Source organism: Eptatretus burgeri, chromosome 14, assembly GCF_056783735.1.
Source record: "Eptatretus burgeri isolate ZD-2024b chromosome 14, Ebu_testis_v1, whole genome shotgun sequence".
NCBI classification, from domain to species: domain Eukaryota; kingdom Metazoa; phylum Chordata; class Myxini; order Myxiniformes; family Myxinidae; genus Eptatretus; species Eptatretus burgeri.
Genome location: NC_140974.1, coordinates 3,875,755 through 3,894,218, shown reverse-complemented (window position 1 = coordinate 3,894,218; position 18,464 = coordinate 3,875,755). Strand labels below are relative to the sequence as shown.

Genomic DNA, 18,464 nt, shown 5'->3' with positions numbered 1-18,464 from the left:
TATGCAGACGAATTAGATTGACGTCTTCCGGACGACCACAGCACTTACTGAACGTGTTTCTAACTTTCATCTACCGTGTACTGGCATATTGGCAGCGTTAAGGGGAATTGGTATATACAAATGGGCTTCACAAGAGGAACCCATCATTGTTCCAGACTCCATCTTGAGTAGATGTCAATGCCAGTAGTATCAGTAGTAGTAATATTATTAGCAGTAGTTGGTGTTCATGACAGTAGTAATAATAGTAGTAGTTGTAGTAGTAGCATTGGTAGTAGTAGTATGTCTATGTCAGTAGTAGTATGTGAGCGTGATGGGGAGGGTGTGGGTGATGATGGATCCTCTTATCGTCCACGAATGGGAGACGACTTTGCACCATTGGTCGATGTTCTTCTCGGCTAATTTTTTTCCTCATTCCCACGATGAAATATTTCTTTGTTTTACTTTTTAAAGTATTAAAAACGACTTTGACGAATGCATAATGTACTAGTAATGAACACGGAACACTTCGATAATTTATAGATAAGTTATACCAACGATTGTTTATCGTGTTTTAGTCGTCCACAACCTATGCCCAACGATAGTCTAGCGTATGCATAGCGTAATAATTCCCAAGCACGTTATTCATAGGTTATAAATAAGTAACGGGTACTCAAAACATTACTTTGATGCGTTCCGACGTATGAGGAACTTTCAAGTAGCGTGTTGCGAAATGTGAACAACGTTCGTGTAGCGTGCTTACAAAACGTGACTCATAGGTTAGAAATAAGTTTCGGGTACGCGAATGTTACCTCGACGTGTTTCGACTTATGAGTAACATACAATTAACGTGTGTCAACGATCGCATAACGTGCCTACAACTTATGGCCAGCATAGCGGAACGTGTGAGCCAAACGCCGAGTAAGTCAAGCATGCAAAATTTGTTGGACAACCAAAAAGTACAACGTTTTAAACCAGCGTAATACGACCTATGGTAGTGTTTTTCAGCGTGCACCTAACGTACACATAACGTACCCAAAACATATTCGACGTGTGCCAGCGTTTTAGACAAATTTTTCATAAATCGGCATACGCTGGCTAAATCGTCAAGGTGTGACAGCTCCTTAACTATCGTTAAAACCAAACGCACAACTTTGATGAAACTTCGTCAGAAGCTTCATATCTGATGCCTAATGAAAGATCATTGAACACATTAAAATCTGTGCTCATTCAGGGGATTCTTCGGGGGGGGGTTGCCCCCCCCCCAAAATAGGTATTTGCTCCCTTCCCTAGAACTACACACACAATTTCGATGAAACTTGACCACAACCTTCATCACCCATAATGTACCAAAGTGTATCGACCGAATCAAAATCTGCACTCATTAAGGGGGCCTACAGGAGGGTTTTTGACCCCCAAAATAGTTTTTGCTCGCCTCTCCAAACTACACCTGGGCGTGAGGAAGGGGAGGACAACTGAAGACGATGTGAGATAAATCTGTGCATGAGAGAGCAAATTTCTTTGAAAGAATTCCCAGGATGAGTTGATGTCAGAGAAAGTAGAGATGGGAGACCAGTCTAGAAGTTTTATGGATGCTTGAAGTCCCTGCCAGTCAGCCTGAGTGAAACGCCAGACTCGTCTGCGCTGAGGTGGTTCTCTAATAACGGCCAGAGAGATGACCACTTCAACAAGAATATTGTCAGATGAACCTATTGGAGCAGATGAAGACCAGCAGACATTTTTTGGGAAATTTGTCAAAATCAAATCCAGAAGGGATGGAGTATCATTGGCTGAGATCCAGGTCGGGAAGTTGACAAATTGTGTCAGTCCCAATGAATCGCAGACATCCTTTGCTGAAGTTCCATGAAGGTGAGATAGGTACCCACACCCAGCCAACTGGCATGATGGAAATTGAAGTCACCACATTTGAGGAAGAGAGAGATTTGATCAGTGGATAGAAATTGGTCCATGTTTATCAGCGAGAGAGACGTAAATGAGGTCATCACTGTTTGGAAGATGGTACAACACACATATAAACAAGAGGTGGGAGCGGAGGGGAAATTGGAGTCAGAGGTATTCCTGGGGGTGTAGAGGAGTGAGGCAGAGAGAGTATTTGATAAAGAGAGCAACTCTGTCACCAGGACGAGGAGGGAGTAACCTATCTATCATACCGGAGGAGGGAGTAACCAGGGAGATAGACTAAGGAGTCAGAGATGTCTTGAAGGAGGAAAGTTTCTGTTAAATAGATTATGTCTCGTTTGTCAGTTGCAACCTGTATGGAGAGATCAGTCAGGTTGGAGCGAAGAACTCGAATGTTTGAGGTCTGCACTGTTCAGGAAGAGAGAGTGGAGGAGGCTTTGGGTGCAGGGGAGGGGAGGGAGGAGAGGGGGAGGGGAGGGAGGAGAGGGGAGGGGAGGGAGGAGAGGGGAGGGGAGGGAGGAGAGGGGGAGGGAGAGAGGTGAGGGGAAGGGAGGGAGGTGAGGGGGAAGGGAGGGAGGTGAGGGGGAAGGGAGGGAGGAGAGGTGGAGGTAGGGAGAGTTGTTGACAGTGTATAGGAGATTGCAGAAGAACTAGGGGAGAGGATTATATGGGGAGGAGGACAAAGGGCAAGGTGGTGAAGGGATGAGTTGCAGTGGGGAGTAATAAGAGAGTGGGGCAAAGGGAAGTCAGAGATTGGAGGAGGTGGAGGAATGAGTTGGAAGAGAGAGAGGGTGGGGAAAGGAGACAGCTTTGTGGTTGTGAGGGGGGCAGCTTTGAGAAGGGGGAGAGAGGGGGAAATTTCAAGGAGAGGGGCAAGGTGGAAGAATTGAAGGAGAAGGGTCAGGGGGAGCTTTTGAGAAGGCTGAGGGGGGAGAGAAATTTGCTTTGAGGAGGGAGGAGGTGGTTGGTTTGAGAGGGAGGGATGAAAGGGAAGCTTTGAGAGGGAGCAGAGATGATGAGAGTAGGCACGGCCATGGGGGAGGAGGGAGAAGGAAGGGGTGGGAGAGAGGAAGGATGAGACCGGGTAGAGATATGGTAAATCTGGTGGGGGGGAGGAACAAGATTTGGGGGGTGGGGTGGGAAGAAGGGGAGGTGTGATGAGAGGAATGAGAGAGCATGTTTGAGATATTGAGCAGTGTACTGAAAGAGAGTTAGATAGTTGTTCGGTTGGAATGGAGGCAACCGATGTTTGAAAACCATGCAGTTTAGGAAACCAGAAGGGGAGCTGTTATTAAAGCAGAAGGCATTGGAGTGATTATAATGAATTGTAAGGATATACTTCAAAAACTGAATATGGTTTATAATGATTTTTTGAGGCGTTGAAGTAAAAAAACAAACGAAATCTGCCAGGTGCAGCCCCTTAATATTCGGAACCAAACCCACGGAAGCATTCCGTCAGCAAGAAGCTTGCTATTACTTGCCGAGCCAGTCGTTCCATATCAACAACTTTGCAAGCCACTTATAAACACAGCAAGTGATTAAGAGAGGTGAGTGTTGACCTTTCCAAGATTGTGCCCAATAGCCAAGGAGACTGCTTAGGCAGCACCAACACTGCACAGAGTGTGGGCCCAATGGATGGATGGATTCATGTCTTTGTGTCTGTCTGTCTGTCGGTGGAAAGTATGACACTACATACTTATGTCTCTTACTTACATCTTGTTTGAATGTCAATTGCACTGTGACTACATCTATTGGAAATGCCATTTAAACTTTTAGACCCTTTAGACTGCTTAAACACCTTTGGACCCTTCGACCCCTTTGATTCCTCTTGACCTTCAGACCCCTTGAGACCCTGTCAACCCATTTGAACATTTAGACCCCTTAGACCTACAGACCCTTGAGACCCATTTAGACCCCTTAAGACCTTTACACCCTTTGAACTACTTTGACCCATTTGGACCATTTTGACCCCGTATGACTCCACAGACCTTTGGGGTCTAAAAGGTCGATAGAAGACCCTTTAGACCATAAGAGCCCTAAAATCTATTGGAACATATTATCCATTGGACCTTTAAACTCCTCAGAAACCTTAAGAAGACCCTTTCGACCATGTAGGCCCTTTAGACACTAACTACTGTTAGAACATACCCTTTAGACCTTTAGAACTTTTTATACCCTTAAAGTCCCCTTGGTCTCTTTGGACCCCTTCAACTTCTTAGGCTCTTTATACAACTTAGACCCTTTAGACCTGTATACCTTTTAAGATCCTTTCGACCATTTAGTCCTTTTAGACCCCTTAGATGCTTTAGACCTCTTGGACCCTTAAAACTCCTTTAGACCCTAACTACAATTGGAACATACCCTTTCGATCCTTATAGTTATCGATACTTTGGACCCTTTCAACCCCTTCAACCACTTCGACCGTTTTAGTCCAGTCAATCTAGTGATAAACCCACAACAAATTGCAATAGTAACCATTAAAGTATTTTTCCACTCCACATATACTGTGGAATGACATACTAGAAGTCTTGGAAAAACAAAGCATTGGCACATTACCATTTTGACCCAAGTTTGAGGTAACATTGCAAAGAAAAAAATATGTCAATCAAAATTTAGGGTTCGGAGCTGGAAATATGGCCACGTCTTGATCAATTCTCAACTGATCCTCAACAGCTTGGTTTCAGCATATTTGTATAGAAAACTAAATTTCAAACGACACCCAATAACAAAGCATTGGAACTTCCCTTGTTTGGCCTTTGTTCGAAGTAACATTGTACACAAAAAAAGTTTGCCAAAGTTCAGGGGTAGGAATTACAAATGTCATCACATCAAGATCAATTATAATTGATAATCACATCAATTAATATAATTATAATCACATCAAGATTGATAATTATCAATCAATCATGCAAATTAAGATATCAGTGGATGTGCATTGAAAATACCTTTCAAAAAGTGTCCAGTAGCTTGTGGCTGCTGGTTGCATCATTTTCTGGGGGTGCAGCTGTGCCACTGATGCAGTGCCCTCTGTTACTAATACACTGACGGGTACTCATTTTGCCAACTTCAGAATAATGAAAGGCTGAATCAACCCCACCAAATGTTAATTCATCAACTGACAGGGGCTCAAACTCAAGACCATCCATCCATCAGGAATATACTCTGTGCAGAGCGTTGGTGCTGCCGAAGCAGTCTCCTTGGCTATTGGACACAATCCTGGACGGGTCTCCACTCCGACAAAGGACACCAGCAAGATGGTACTCATTTTGCTGACCTCGGAAGGATGACAAGCAGAGTCAACCCCACCTGGTATTAATTCAACAGCTGAGTGGGATTTGAACTCAGGATACTTGGATCCCAAGCCCACCACCACACCATTAAGCCAATACCAATCTTCAGTGTGCAGTATCACAGGAGAAATATCATATTTGTGCTCAAATAGATGATGTCTTGTGAGAGCTACTAAAAAATAAGGAATTTAGGGGTGTATGTTGATCATATTATCCACTCAGTGCACACAACGTTGGGAACATCTTCGTAATATTGAGTTGTACCCCATAACAGCCTCAATATGTTGGGAAATGGACTCCACAAGGTGTCGAAAGCATTCCACAGGGTTTTTGGCCCATGTTGACTCCAATGCTTCCCATGGTTGTGTCAAGTTGGCTGGTAGTAGATCTCTACTCTGAATAGCTCATTCCATCTCATCCCACTGACGCTCAATTGGATTGAGATCTGGTGACTGGACAGGCCACTGCAGTAAGCTGAATTCACTGTCATGTTTGTGCAACCATTTTGTGGACAATCCTGGCATTGTGGCATGGGGCATTATCCTGCTGAAGAAATCCATTTGCAGATGGATACATTGCTGCCATGAAAGGATGCACCTGATTGGCAATGATGTTCAGATATGCTGTGGCATTCAAACATTGCTCCACTTCCATCAAGGAACCCAATGTGTGCCATGAAAACACACCCCACACCATCACACCACCACCACCATCAGCCTGCAATGTTGACACACTGCATGGTGGATGCACATACTCATGTGGTTTTCTCCATACCCCCGAGTCCTCCCATCAGTGTGACAGCAGGAACCGGGATTCATCAAACCAGTTAATGTTTTTTCCAATCCTCCAGTGTCCAGTGTTTTCATTTCTTAGCCCACTGTAACCACTGGTTCTTGTTTTTTTGCTGAAAGAAGTGGAACTCTGTACGGTCATCAGCTGCCATACCCCATTAGTGTCAAGGTATGACGAGTTGTGCATTCGTTTGTGGGTTTTCCGGCACCAATGTTGTACTGGACTGTCAGTTGACTAACTGCAGGACGTCTGTTTCTCTGTACAATTCGAATGAATCTCCTTTGGCCTTTTTCATCAATGAGCCATTTTTGACCACTGGCCTGCCATTGGCTGGATAGCCTTTGGGTGGTGGACCATTCTTGATACACACGGAAAGCTGTTCAGGGTGAAAAACCGAGCAGCGTTGCAGTTCTTGATGCCCTCAAACCGGTGCACGTGGTACCTACAATTTCAAAGGCACTTAAATCTTTGTCTTTCCCATTCACCCTCTGAATGGCACACATACACAATCCATGTCTCAAGACGTTAAAATCCTTCTTTAACCTGTCTCCTCCATTTCATCTACACTGATTGAAGTAGATTTAACAAGTGCAATAAATAAGGGATCATAACTTTCATATGGATTCACCTGATCAGTCTATTTCATGGAAAGAGCAGGTGTTCCCCATGTTTTGTACACTGAGTGTATGTCTCTTGTACATTTTCATGTATCTGTCTAGTACCCTGTCTCCTGCTTCAGCTGCTCCTCATAGCTGAGTTGAGCTAGGCCCAGAATCAATCGAGTAGTCCTACACTGAGCCCTTTCAATAGCAGCTAATGTCCTGCCTGAGTTGTGGTGACCAAAAGTGGACACACTAGAGAGTTCAGAGAACACGATCCCCCGTGCAGTATTGCTTCAATTTTATTTAAATATTCATAAAATTATTGTTTTAACGATCGTTTAAAAAATAAAATCCGAAAGTTTGGTGTTATTGATGTAATCCCGAAGCAGTCCTGAACAACACACTTATACACCACCCCATTGAAGCCTAGTGTTGGCTGAGTGGTTAGGGTGGTGGCTTGGGATCCGAGGGTCCTGAGCTCAAGCCCCGTTGGCCGCTGAATTTATACACCAGGTGGGGTTGACTCAGCCTGTCATCCTTCCGTGGTCGGCGGAATGAGTACCAGTGTGTACTGGTGGAGAGGCACCGCATCAGCGACACAGTCGCGCTTCCAAGAAATGAGAGCTACCCCGACAGCTGAGCCGCCATACGCACAAAGAAGAAGACCACCCCATTGAACCTTTATTTAATTTGAAGGACTGCAAAACTGGAGATTCTTGAAAGTATTTGACAGGTGATTTATGTATTACAGTGTTCAAGTACATAATTAAATTTAAATAACATAAAGATTGTAAAAGTCGTATAAATAAATAAATTCTGGGGTTTACCGATATTTCCCGCAGTGTCTATGACTCCAACCTATTCGGATATATTACATTAGTTATTCGTGCCTGTTGTTTGTGTCCTTTACGACATCCTTAAAAACAGTAAGTTTCCTGTTTGAAATGAATTTCAATTTTGTTTAAGTGCCAGAGAGACAGACGGAGTAAAAAAAAAAATATTATCTCACCGCTCTATGTGCAATCGAGATGAATTCAGAGACAAAATACAGTAGAACGGCAAACTTGTCTTCCGAATAATGTTCAAATTATAACATTCGATTTAAATAAGTTGTTTCTCTATAAAAAAAACTGATCAGATAGAAACTGTGCTGCCTGCTTACTACCTGTATCTATTACCACCCCCAGATCCTTCTCCTGTGTGACACGCTCCAAAATTACCCCTTACATCCTGTAATCTCTATTTTCATGATTATTACCTATCCCCAACACCTTATGCTTCATCCATACATTGGGACCATACTCTATGCGGTGTCAGTGCTGCCCAAGCAGTATCCTTGGCTACTGGGCACAATCCTGGACGGGTCACCACTCCGACAAAGGATACTCGAATCGCTCAATCATCACAGCAAACTGGTACTCATTTTGCCGACCTCGGAAGGATGACAGGCTGAGTCAACCCCACCTGGTATTAATTCAACAGCTGAGCAGGATTGAAACTCAGAACCTTGGGATCCCAAGCCCACCACACTAACCATTAAGCCAACACCATGCAAACCTTTCATTTGCTCAGGTGAAACTCCATCTTCCAACCTTTTGCCTAATCTATGCAAGTACCAATACTTTCCTGAATCTGATCACCACCCACTCTGCTATCTACCTTACCTCCAAGTCTTGTGTCATCTGCAAATTTTGCAAGTGTTTTTGTGGTTATGCTATTGGAGTTGGAGTTTAAGAGCCGTATCAACGCCCTCCGATTAATTGTTGAATGAGGTGGGTTCCCAAAAGGAATTATGGTGTAGTGTAGGAGACAAAGTACCAGGATGAACTTTCAATTTTTCCTTGATCAGCTTCAGCATCGTTCCTCTATGGTTAAATGTCATGTACAGTACTTTGATTTTCCTCACTTTTTGTGTAAAAGCCTCATTTGAGGTACTGGGGAAGTAGAAAGGGGATGCGACGTTGGGGACACAGTAAAGGGAGAGGGACGCAGAGAAGACGACGGGTCAGGATGCAGGGGAAGAAGAGAGCGGCCAGGACGAAGGGGAATCTGAGAGGGAATAGGATGCAGAAGAAGCAAAGATGAGGCATGGAGAAAGTAAAGAGGAGGAGGAGCATGGGGTGGAGGGACATGGGATTGGGGGATGCCGAGCAGGATTGGTGAAGCCTGAAGGAGATTTAGGGGCACCCGGGTGGGAATATGATGTGGAAGGAGGGTACCGATATGAGGGAGTTTGTCACCGTAGTCCCACAAACGTTACAAAAAGGGATGGATTTTAGGATTCCAAGGGCAGAGGGATTAAGACAGATGTCAGGATTGGTAAGGTGATGACGATTGAGGGCATGAAGAAAGACAACACTACATGGACACGATGGTGGATGAGGAATGAGTTTGCGTGTGATCTCGGAAGAAGCAAAAAGGAAGGGGAGAAGGGAAAGCAGAATAGAGAAAGGTATTTGGATGTAGGAAGAGTGCTATGTAATAAGATTGATTATGGAATCATTATAGTGCTATGTCGGAAGATTGAACATTTTAAAATTGTTGTTAAAAAGGTTTAAATTGATGGTGTGAAAGGGGAGGAGGAAGAAGAGGAAGGACAATTCAGGAGTGAATGAATCAACGCCAGTAACCGGTTTATACATCACCAACAGAGTTCCTGTCCAAGCATGCGATACGTTCTTCAAACACATACCTTTATTTGGGCAGAGTATAGGCAACTGACAGCTCTGTATAGGAAAACAAAAAAAAACCTGGGTTTTGTACATGAAACAAGAACATACCGACTGCTAATAATTCAAAACACCTCACGAGACTGGAAAATGTGGGGACAGGTATGTGAATGGTGGGGAATTGTAAAACCCTCCCCCACCTGGAGGTGGCGCTACACGATAAACATTTACATAGAGAATGTGCCCCCCCCCCCCAAGATCACAGGTAAAGATGAAAACACCCAGATACATTAATTGGGGTTATGCTAATCCTATGTAGCAAGTCTGCATGTAATTTTGGGCCAGAACTGTTGGAGGAATATCCCGACAAACACACAAACACCGGTCCATGAATTATAGAGGGATTGGAGGGGATATGACATGACGTCACGTCCGGCCGGGCCACGTTTTCCGATGTGGTACTCATGAACAATGAAAAGTGATCTTTACTCGCAGAACCTTCATCCCATGTGGAGTTGGCTCCACCAGTCACGGGAAGGAATACTCCACTTAACCACTGGCGTTAGAAATTAGTTGAGAATGAATGATGATGAATGCCATTTAATAATAATAATAATAATAATAATTATTATTATTATTATTATTATTATTTGAGATCATTTTGAGAAGGAAGAAAGGAAAAAAGGGTATTGTTTTGAGGCAGGGTATAACTATAAAGGGACAATTGGGTAATGATGGGAATATTTAGCAAGATGTGGGTCGAGGAGGTGGTGGACTGTGTGAAACATATGTGGTGAACCTGCCAACAAAAAGCCTGCCAAACGTATGTGGTGAACAGGAAGCAAGATAAACAAACAAAGAGTAATTGGTACCCGACCGGTAAATAAAGTTTTTGCTTTAAAACAGAAGCTACAAGGAAGGAATTAAAATAAGGGTGGTGAACAATGGGACAGGGAGTGGAGATACAGTAACTGAGTAGGGAAATGGCTTGACCGAAAACTATCCGAGCCTGAGAAACAGGGCCAAAATAAATACTAAGCTGTTGTTTCATATTTATTAATTAAATGCCACCATGTCTGAACCATTCATAAATTAACCAGGTTATTAAGATTATTATTATTATTGTTGTTATTATTTTGTGTACAGCCTGTGGCTGCTGGTTACGTCATTTTCGAGGGGGCACGGCTGTGCCACTGATGCAATGCCCTCTGTAACCAGTAAGCTGATACTTATTTTGCCAATCCAGCTGGTGTTAATTCAACGATACGACAGGAGATCGAACTCGAGTCATTAAGATCATGAACCGTTAAGCCAACACCAGGCAGTTAGTCAGATATTTCATGAGAACGACTTTCAGGATGATGGGCAACCAAACGCGCACATGCACGCACGCACGCACGCACACGCACGCACGCAAACAATTTTTTTGAACCAAAAGTTTTTCACGATATCTGTTTGGATGAATACCAGGACACAAAAAACGCAACGAGGATACGGCAGATTTCCGTCATTGCAGAACTCCAAGCTGGAAAGACTTAAAAACCTGTTCTGAGAAAGCTTGTGATGATGGTCGTCAAAAATAAAAAAAGTCCTCAAGGAAAGCCGTTTTCCAAACATGCCAGTACTGTAATCTGCAATACATTTTGGGCAAGAGGGACTAGTTGCCATGCAGAGGATGAAAGGCACTTGGATCAAAGCACACACTTTCCGTTGTGTGTTGGCAAGCTGATAACAGCAATGGAAATACCTGCACCTGAACCAGGTTAACGATTTCACACCGAGCCGTCATTTTACCCTCATGCTACAGTGTGAAGGGAAGTGAAATTGCTTGGAAAAAGTCAAGTTCAGCTCTTGCTCGCATGATTGTTGGAACAAAATTGAAATAATTACCTAAATAATGAGTTGACCTGAGACTTTTCAGGTAGAAAATGAGTTATACACATTAGTTATTCAAAATAAGTTCATAATTGAAGCTGTCTGTTATTTACCCAGAACTTCAGACAAATTATTGAAGTGGATAAAACATAATATAATCAGAGGCTTTCCATCATGTGAGACGAAAGGCACCAGGAGATAAACAGAAGGATTTTTCAGCAAGTCTGGATTAGTGTGGACTCCAATCCCAAAGCACCCCTCCCCTACCCCCTCCACAAGCAGAAGCAGGCTGTGCTCCTACAGAGCCCGATAATACACAATCTAGTGCAGGAGTCACAGAGATTAGCACAAACACTTTCAGATTAGCCAAAGCGCTGTTTGCCATGCTCTTTCCCTTAATCTGCAGGACATCTGATGGACAGTGCAGAAGTCACCTCACAGCCATGGTCTTGTGCACTGGGTCACTGGTACATGGTGGTAGGGTTATCATAGACCCGAAGGTCATATGAGGGAGCAAAGAAAGGTGATGTTTGTCTGCATAGAACTTGAACCAAAAGAACTGCATTAGCCACACCAACACAAGCGTCTTCTTTATATCATTTTGTTTTTTGTCCTTAAGCTGTCTACTTCTGTAAATAAAAATATGTCTCTTATTTAAATGGCCCTGCTGTGTTGCTTAGAGTTAACACACTCGCCGCCTATGAGCTGTCTAGCCTGGGTTCGATTATTGACCAGGATATAAATGGAAATAGTCCCAAGAGGGAAAGACGCTCGACTTCCGATGTAAGGAGGTCACAGTTGGGATTCCTCTTTGGTTCAACGTGATAAAGTTGATTTTAAATTTGATTTCATGGAAGATTGGGGGCCTGTGGGGGCTGAAAGGCCTGATAATGCAATTGTATTCACACAGTGAAAATAGGATTAGCTGGTCCTGAATTGATGAAAAACGTTCCATTCGTTTTGTCCAGCGAAAGGACCCTTACAATATTTTAGGCCCTCAAGGGGTGTAAATGGTCTAAATTGGTCCTAAAGTGTTGAAAGGGTCTAAAAGGGTCTTAGAAGGAATATAAGGACGAAAAGGGCCTATATTGGTCAAAAGGATCAACAGGTCTAAAGGATTTAAATGGTCATAAGGGTTTTAAAAAGGGTCATGAGAGGTCAAAAGGGTGCATTCCAATTGTAGTTAAGGTCTAAACTGTATAAGGGGTCAAAATGATCGAAAGGGCTTGTATGGTCTAAAGAGCGTAAGGGTCTAAAGGGTTGAAAGTGTCTTAAAAGGTTTAATAGGGCCTAAAGAGTCTAAAGGTCAAAAGATCAAAATTGTCTGCAGGTTTAAGTGGTCTCTAGGGTCTCTAGGGGTTTAAAAGGTCAAATGGTTCTTAAGGTCTAAACGGTACATTCCAAAATAATTAAGGTCTAAGGGGTCTCAAAGGTTTAGTGGGTTTACAGGGTCTAAAAGGGTCTAAAGGATGTAAATATCTTAAGGCCCTTAAAAGGTCTAAAGCATTGAAGTGCTCTTAATGGGTCTGAAGGTCTGTAGGATCTAAAGAGTGCAAAGTGTCAAAAAGGTCTTAAAAGGCCTAAAAGAGGAAAATAACAAAAAAAGAAAGGACTCAAAGGAATGTCTCCTCTCCCCGACCCACCCCACCCCAACTCAACTCTCTGTCCTCCCCTCACCCTTCACTTCCTGTTTTCAAAGCAAGAAGGCATTAATGACATGAAGAGGTTACAATTTAATGAAGAGATTAAATTATGAGAAGGATCAAATAAAGTCAAGAGGTTGAATTAAGAGGTTTAAATTAAACAAGAACTAAACATCTCGTGAGATATCTCGCGATATGTGATCGACATACAAACAGAGATTACATTTTGAGTTAATTAGCTAATTATCCCACCACCTGGATGGAAATAGAAAAGGGATCCATTAGTTTTTGCACATCGACGTCATGAATCATGAAGCAGAGTTCCAAAACGATCCGTTGTGCCCTCGGAGGACAACAACAACAACAAAAAATGTTAATGGACCATTGCTGGAAGGACGAAAGAAGGACGGTCTGACTGGACATCGTTATGGCTTTGACAGCTCATCTTCAGTCCATCATAGACAAGCTAAACACTGTCATCCTTGTGCTTTCACAAGCAAATTGTTCTATCATTGATTCCATGGTGCTACAGAAGGGATCGATGTTTCGCAGGCCGTCTTATCTGTTGGCATCCACTGGTGGCTGTGAAAGGTTGAACGGTGCCTTTTGAAAATAACAGGTCATTGTGTGCCGGTAATCTGCCCAAATTCCGAATTCCTGCTGTGGCCGGTTGTAGGAGCTGTACCTCAGCAGCACACCTGCGCTTCATTACCTCCGTCCACCGAGGTAATGTTTTCACCCCTGTGTCTGTTTGTCTATCAGTTTGTCAGCAGGATATCTCAAAAAGTTGACAGATTCGGACAACATTTGGTGGACAGATTGGGGATGTGACAAAGACAAATAGGTTCGATTTTGGTGAAGATCCAAATCCGGATCCGATATTTAAATATATAAATATATATATATATATATATATATATATATATATATATATATATATATATATATATATGTTAAGTGATTAGTCACCATTGAGAGATGAGGCTAAAAACGATATATCACATGATATTTCAAAACGTTGTGGGCATATTATGACAAACTTGGTGGAAGAGTTGTTCAGGTGACAAGAACAAGCCGATTCGATTCTGGTTCAGGTCCGGATCTAGATCCAGCCTATCAATGGGATACAAAACGTAAACTGTTCAGCCTGGTGGAGGTATGCGCTCTACCGAGTGTTGTTCTAGTTAATGATTCAACCAACAGGCTGAATTAGAAATTTACTCCTCATCCAATTTGAATTTTCTCAAAAAACACTCATAAAGGTAAATACATGCATTCTACATTTATATTTTGCATCACAGTCTTTCATGGGGAATTACAAATCACATCGGATACATTGTGAGACAGACAGGTCAGGAAGACGATGAATATTATAACTCATATGGATCACAATAATACTGATAGAATGATACTTTAGCACCACATGTAATTATAAATACGTTGTCGTAATATATTGTAGTAATTGAAATTCAATATTTTACAGGCTCAGAAATCGGTGATGATTTAGAAGGTTTGGGGGTGAGGGATGGAGGAAGGTGAGGGTGTAAGGTTCAATGCAGTATTGGCAAGGTTTGGCAGGACCTAATAAATAATATATATATATGTTGTAAATTTAAAATGAAGAAGTTTGATTATTTCCATTTTTTTACTTAAAAAATAAAAATAAAATAAAACTGGAAACACCTGCTCCGTTCAGCTGGGCGGGGGGGGGGGGGGGAGATAGTGAGGGATGAGGGGTCAACATATTTTGTGTCCTGGCTAATAATCCCCCATGCCTGCAGCAGGGGTCACTAAACCACTTGCATTGTGGCACATGCACAGGCGAAAACTGCAAGTCATGGGTACTACTACCCCCAGGTACTACCAACACGTGTTTAAAATTCCATGGAGATCGGGAAAAATTCGTAAGTCCCCCTCCCTTAATTTTTTCCCCCTTATTCCTATGACCAGATCATGGGTACTACCAACACATATGCAAAAACAATTACCAACTACAGAAAGAAGTAGAGAAACCATTCTTCGATGATCGGAGAGAAACATCCTAAATTTGGTGGGTTTTTATGCAAATGTTGTTCATGTCAAGAGCACCACACGTTTCTGCCTCAACCAAATTAAATTTCAACAAAAACTCTTTCGTATTGAAGGCACGAGAGGAGGATGTAATGGTTATTGTATCTTGAGGTACCCTCATCAGCCACTCATAGGTCCGCTGTGGTTTTCACCACGTGTGTCTCGTAGCAGCGTCTCAGAAGTGTAACTTCTTCCTGACAAAATAATTGGACAAACAAAAAAAAAAACGCAGCACTGGTGTACAAAGGTATTCTTTTTGTTTGATTTTTCATTTTAGCATGGATTCCAAGTTCCTTCAACAATAGAGATCAACGTGGAATTTTTCAGCAACAAAAGGTTTTGCCGAGAAACGTGGTTTCTGCAGAAATGAGAAGTTTACCCTGCAGCACAAGTAAGGTCAAACAGCTGTCTACTGTATACCTTTGTATAAAAGCTTCAACTACCTTAGATCTTTTTCACAAACAGCGATACACCTCAGATCATCTTCCACAGTGAAAAATCTACCTGAGATCATTTGGCATGTGAATAATATATCTGATATATTTTTCATAGTGAGATATATGACTTTGCACTCAAATTAAACTTGATGAAAACGACAGTTAAAAAAAAAAATTGTATATTATATTCATTTGTGTTCTCCATATTCTCATAATAAACATTTGTGGAGCATTTGATGACAAAAGCTGAAATGGTAAAAATGTTACGGTCTGCACAAACACACTGAAGCTCAATGTAGTAAGGCACGTAGGTGAATATATTCAGGGTAATCTTTCAAATGGTTATACAAGCACCAAAATTGGCATGGATACCCCTTATGGGACTACTTCTTTTGAAAAAGCCTGTTCGCCACCTAAAAATTCAAAATGGCTGACATTTTTTAAAGATAGCCGCCATCTTCTTTTTACGATGGCCGCCATTTGTGGGATAGAAATACTGTGCTGAGCACACAATTTAATACAGTGGGCCGATTTGAATGATTTTGGTTTAAAATTACATGTTTTTGACAATGAAGAAGCTGAATTAACAACTATAAAACTTCTTAGAAGCTTCTTTCTCACATTTGTATCACATTGACTGAAAATATATGCAGATTACCAAGATAATTAACTTTCTTACTTTTGTTTCAGAAGTCAGCCAGGACGTGAACCATTCATGGTCTCTCAAGATGGCCAGTTTGGCTGAATTACCATCTAAATTGAAAATTGACTGGAACAAATGTTGCCTCTGTCAAATCGACAAGAAGGATAAAGATCTCAAAACACCACCAACCCATTCGCCATGTAGTACTGAAGATGATGGCTACTCGATGATTGCATCAAATGTCCCACTCCTTCAAGCCATCAATGATATCCCAATCGTTTTGCACCCAGTAAGATTAGATGAAGGTGGCAACATAGAAGAAACACAGAAAGAACAATGCAAAATATCATCAGAGCTGTCAACTAAAGTTCAACAACATCAAACTGCAATGGGCAAAGAAAAGAGTAACTGGTGCTCGTAGTAAAGATGAAGGATGCAGCAAGATGTGAAGAACCAGCCATAAAGGTGGACCGTCTGAGTGCCTGTTATGCGAGAAGGAAGCTCCAGCATCAGAACTGAGACAATCCATTGCCGTGCAGCTCAATGAAAGACTGAATGAATGTGCCCAAAACCTAAACGATGGAAGTCTTTTGGCCAAACTAAGTGTTGGAGATGTTGTAGCACAAGATATGAAGTACCATTCTTCTTGCTTGGCAGCCTGTACAACAAGGAGAGGGCCTGCCTGAACAAAAAGTGCCAAGGGTCGCTGGAGAAGGGAGGACCCACTACTGCACTGGCATTTTCTGAGCTACTCACCTACAAAGTTGAGACCAAACCCAGCAGTGAAGGTCCTGCAATATTCTAGCTTGCAGATATGGTCAACCTGTACAGGCAGTGGCTTGAACAACTGAGAGTAGAAAAACCTGAGGTCAACTCAACCTGACTAAAGGACAAGCTGATGGCAGAAACTCCTGAGCAAGAAGCTCAAAAGAAGGGAAGGAATTCCTCCTGGCTTACCACAAATATGTAGGGTCAGTCCTATCACAAGCCTCCAACTATTCCAAAGCCATTATCCTTGAAAAAGCAGCCAAGATCTTGTGAAGACATTCTTTCCCACAAAACCACATTTGATGGAATCTTCCACGGAGGATGTGTTGAAGAAGCCATTCCATCGACTCTTCTGTAGTTTGTGAGAATAATTGAAAATGGGGAGGATATCAAATCTCAACTGAAATTTGGAGCCTCAAAGACAGACCTAGCAATAGTGCGGCTGCTGCAGTACAACTGCTACACAAGGTACAAAGAAGGAGCAGCAACTCACCAGTATACAAATTATTGGGAGACCCCTTTCCCTGTTTACATGGGAATGTCTGTTTTTGCGAAAATCCCAAAGTGACTTCTGGTATAAATGCTTCATGAGCACAGCATCAGCATTTCATATGACAGAGTGCTCAAAGTCTCTACACCGCAAGGAAATTCAGCTGTCAACAAGTACATTGTGGATGGGGTTGTATGTCCATCAGTTCTGCAAAGAGTGTTGTTCAACATATCTGCCATGGACAACATAGACCACAACCAAACTGCAACGACAGCAACCACATCTTTCCATGGAACCAGCATTTGTCTTCCAGCACCCAACCTCAGACAACAAAGGTGAAAAGTGTGAATTGGTCAAACTTGGAAAGAGCAAGATGAAGACAGTCCCAGAAATTACTGACACCTTCACCAACATCCACCCTGCATGCTTCACAAAGAAGAAGCCTTCTTCTCCCAAACTCCAAGGATGACTGTCACAGTCACTGCCCAGCTGAGACCACAACTGGCTCTTGAGTACGAATGGCTGGAGAAGGTCAGCGTCACTGAAGAAGTAGATGCCACAGTGAATGTCACTTACTCAGCCTACCATGCATCGAAGAAGAGAAATCCAGCATTGAAAATCAGCATTGCATCTCTGTTGCCTCTTCTTCGAGATGAAGCCCACTCCATTGCCACAATACCACATGTAATGGACAAGATCAAGGACACAGTTGCACTCCTTAAGCCAAGGCGAATTCCTGTCATTACTGCTGACCAGCCGATCCATGCAGTAGTGAAACAGATCCAGTGGCACTGACCTGAGTGCAATGGGGAAGACAAGTTTGTCATCACGTTTGGAGGCGTTCATATTGCGATGGCTGCACCGAATTTGGCTGGAACTCTACTCCAAGACAGCAGATGCACAAGGGCCCTTGTTGAAGTAGAGGTAGTGAAATCCATTGCTTTTCTGAAAATCCTTTTCTGAAATGGCAGAATCATTTCTGTCAACTTCAAGCATAACGAGAACAAGTCAAATGCACCAGATTACAGCATGCAGTCTCTACAAACTCCTGAAGGCAGCCTACATGGATTATTGCACAGAGGCACACAAACACACCGAATGCTCAGTTTCAAAGATTGGTGTGAGAGACACAAACTGCAAAGCCCACAGTTTCATTTCTTGAATATGGTGCTGTCAATGGAACTGTTGATTCTCTCACTCATCTGGGCGTTCAGGGAAGTCAACTTCACCCTGCACTGTCAAGCGCTATCTGAGCCAATACCATTCTACTTTGCCAACAACAATGTGAA

At 42.6% G+C, this 18,464-nt stretch overlaps 1 protein-coding gene and 1 long non-coding RNA gene across 6 annotated transcripts in view; one reads left to right on the top strand and one right to left on the bottom strand.

Annotated features, from left to right (window-relative positions):
* Positions 1 to 18,464, bottom strand: part of LOC147012574 (astrotactin-2-like) — a 954,475-nt gene that overhangs the window by 640,349 nt on the left and 295,662 nt on the right. The gene's annotated exons all lie outside the window — the stretch shown is intronic.
* The window catches only part of LOC147012575 (uncharacterized), a 42,288-nt gene continuing 37,121 nt past the window's right edge, over positions 13,298 to 18,464 (top strand). Inside the window, exon 1 of the long non-coding RNA XR_015050998.1 lies at positions 13,298 to 13,493. This is a non-coding gene — a long non-coding RNA (uncharacterized LOC147012575). The remainder of the gene's footprint in view (positions 13,494 to 18,464) is intronic.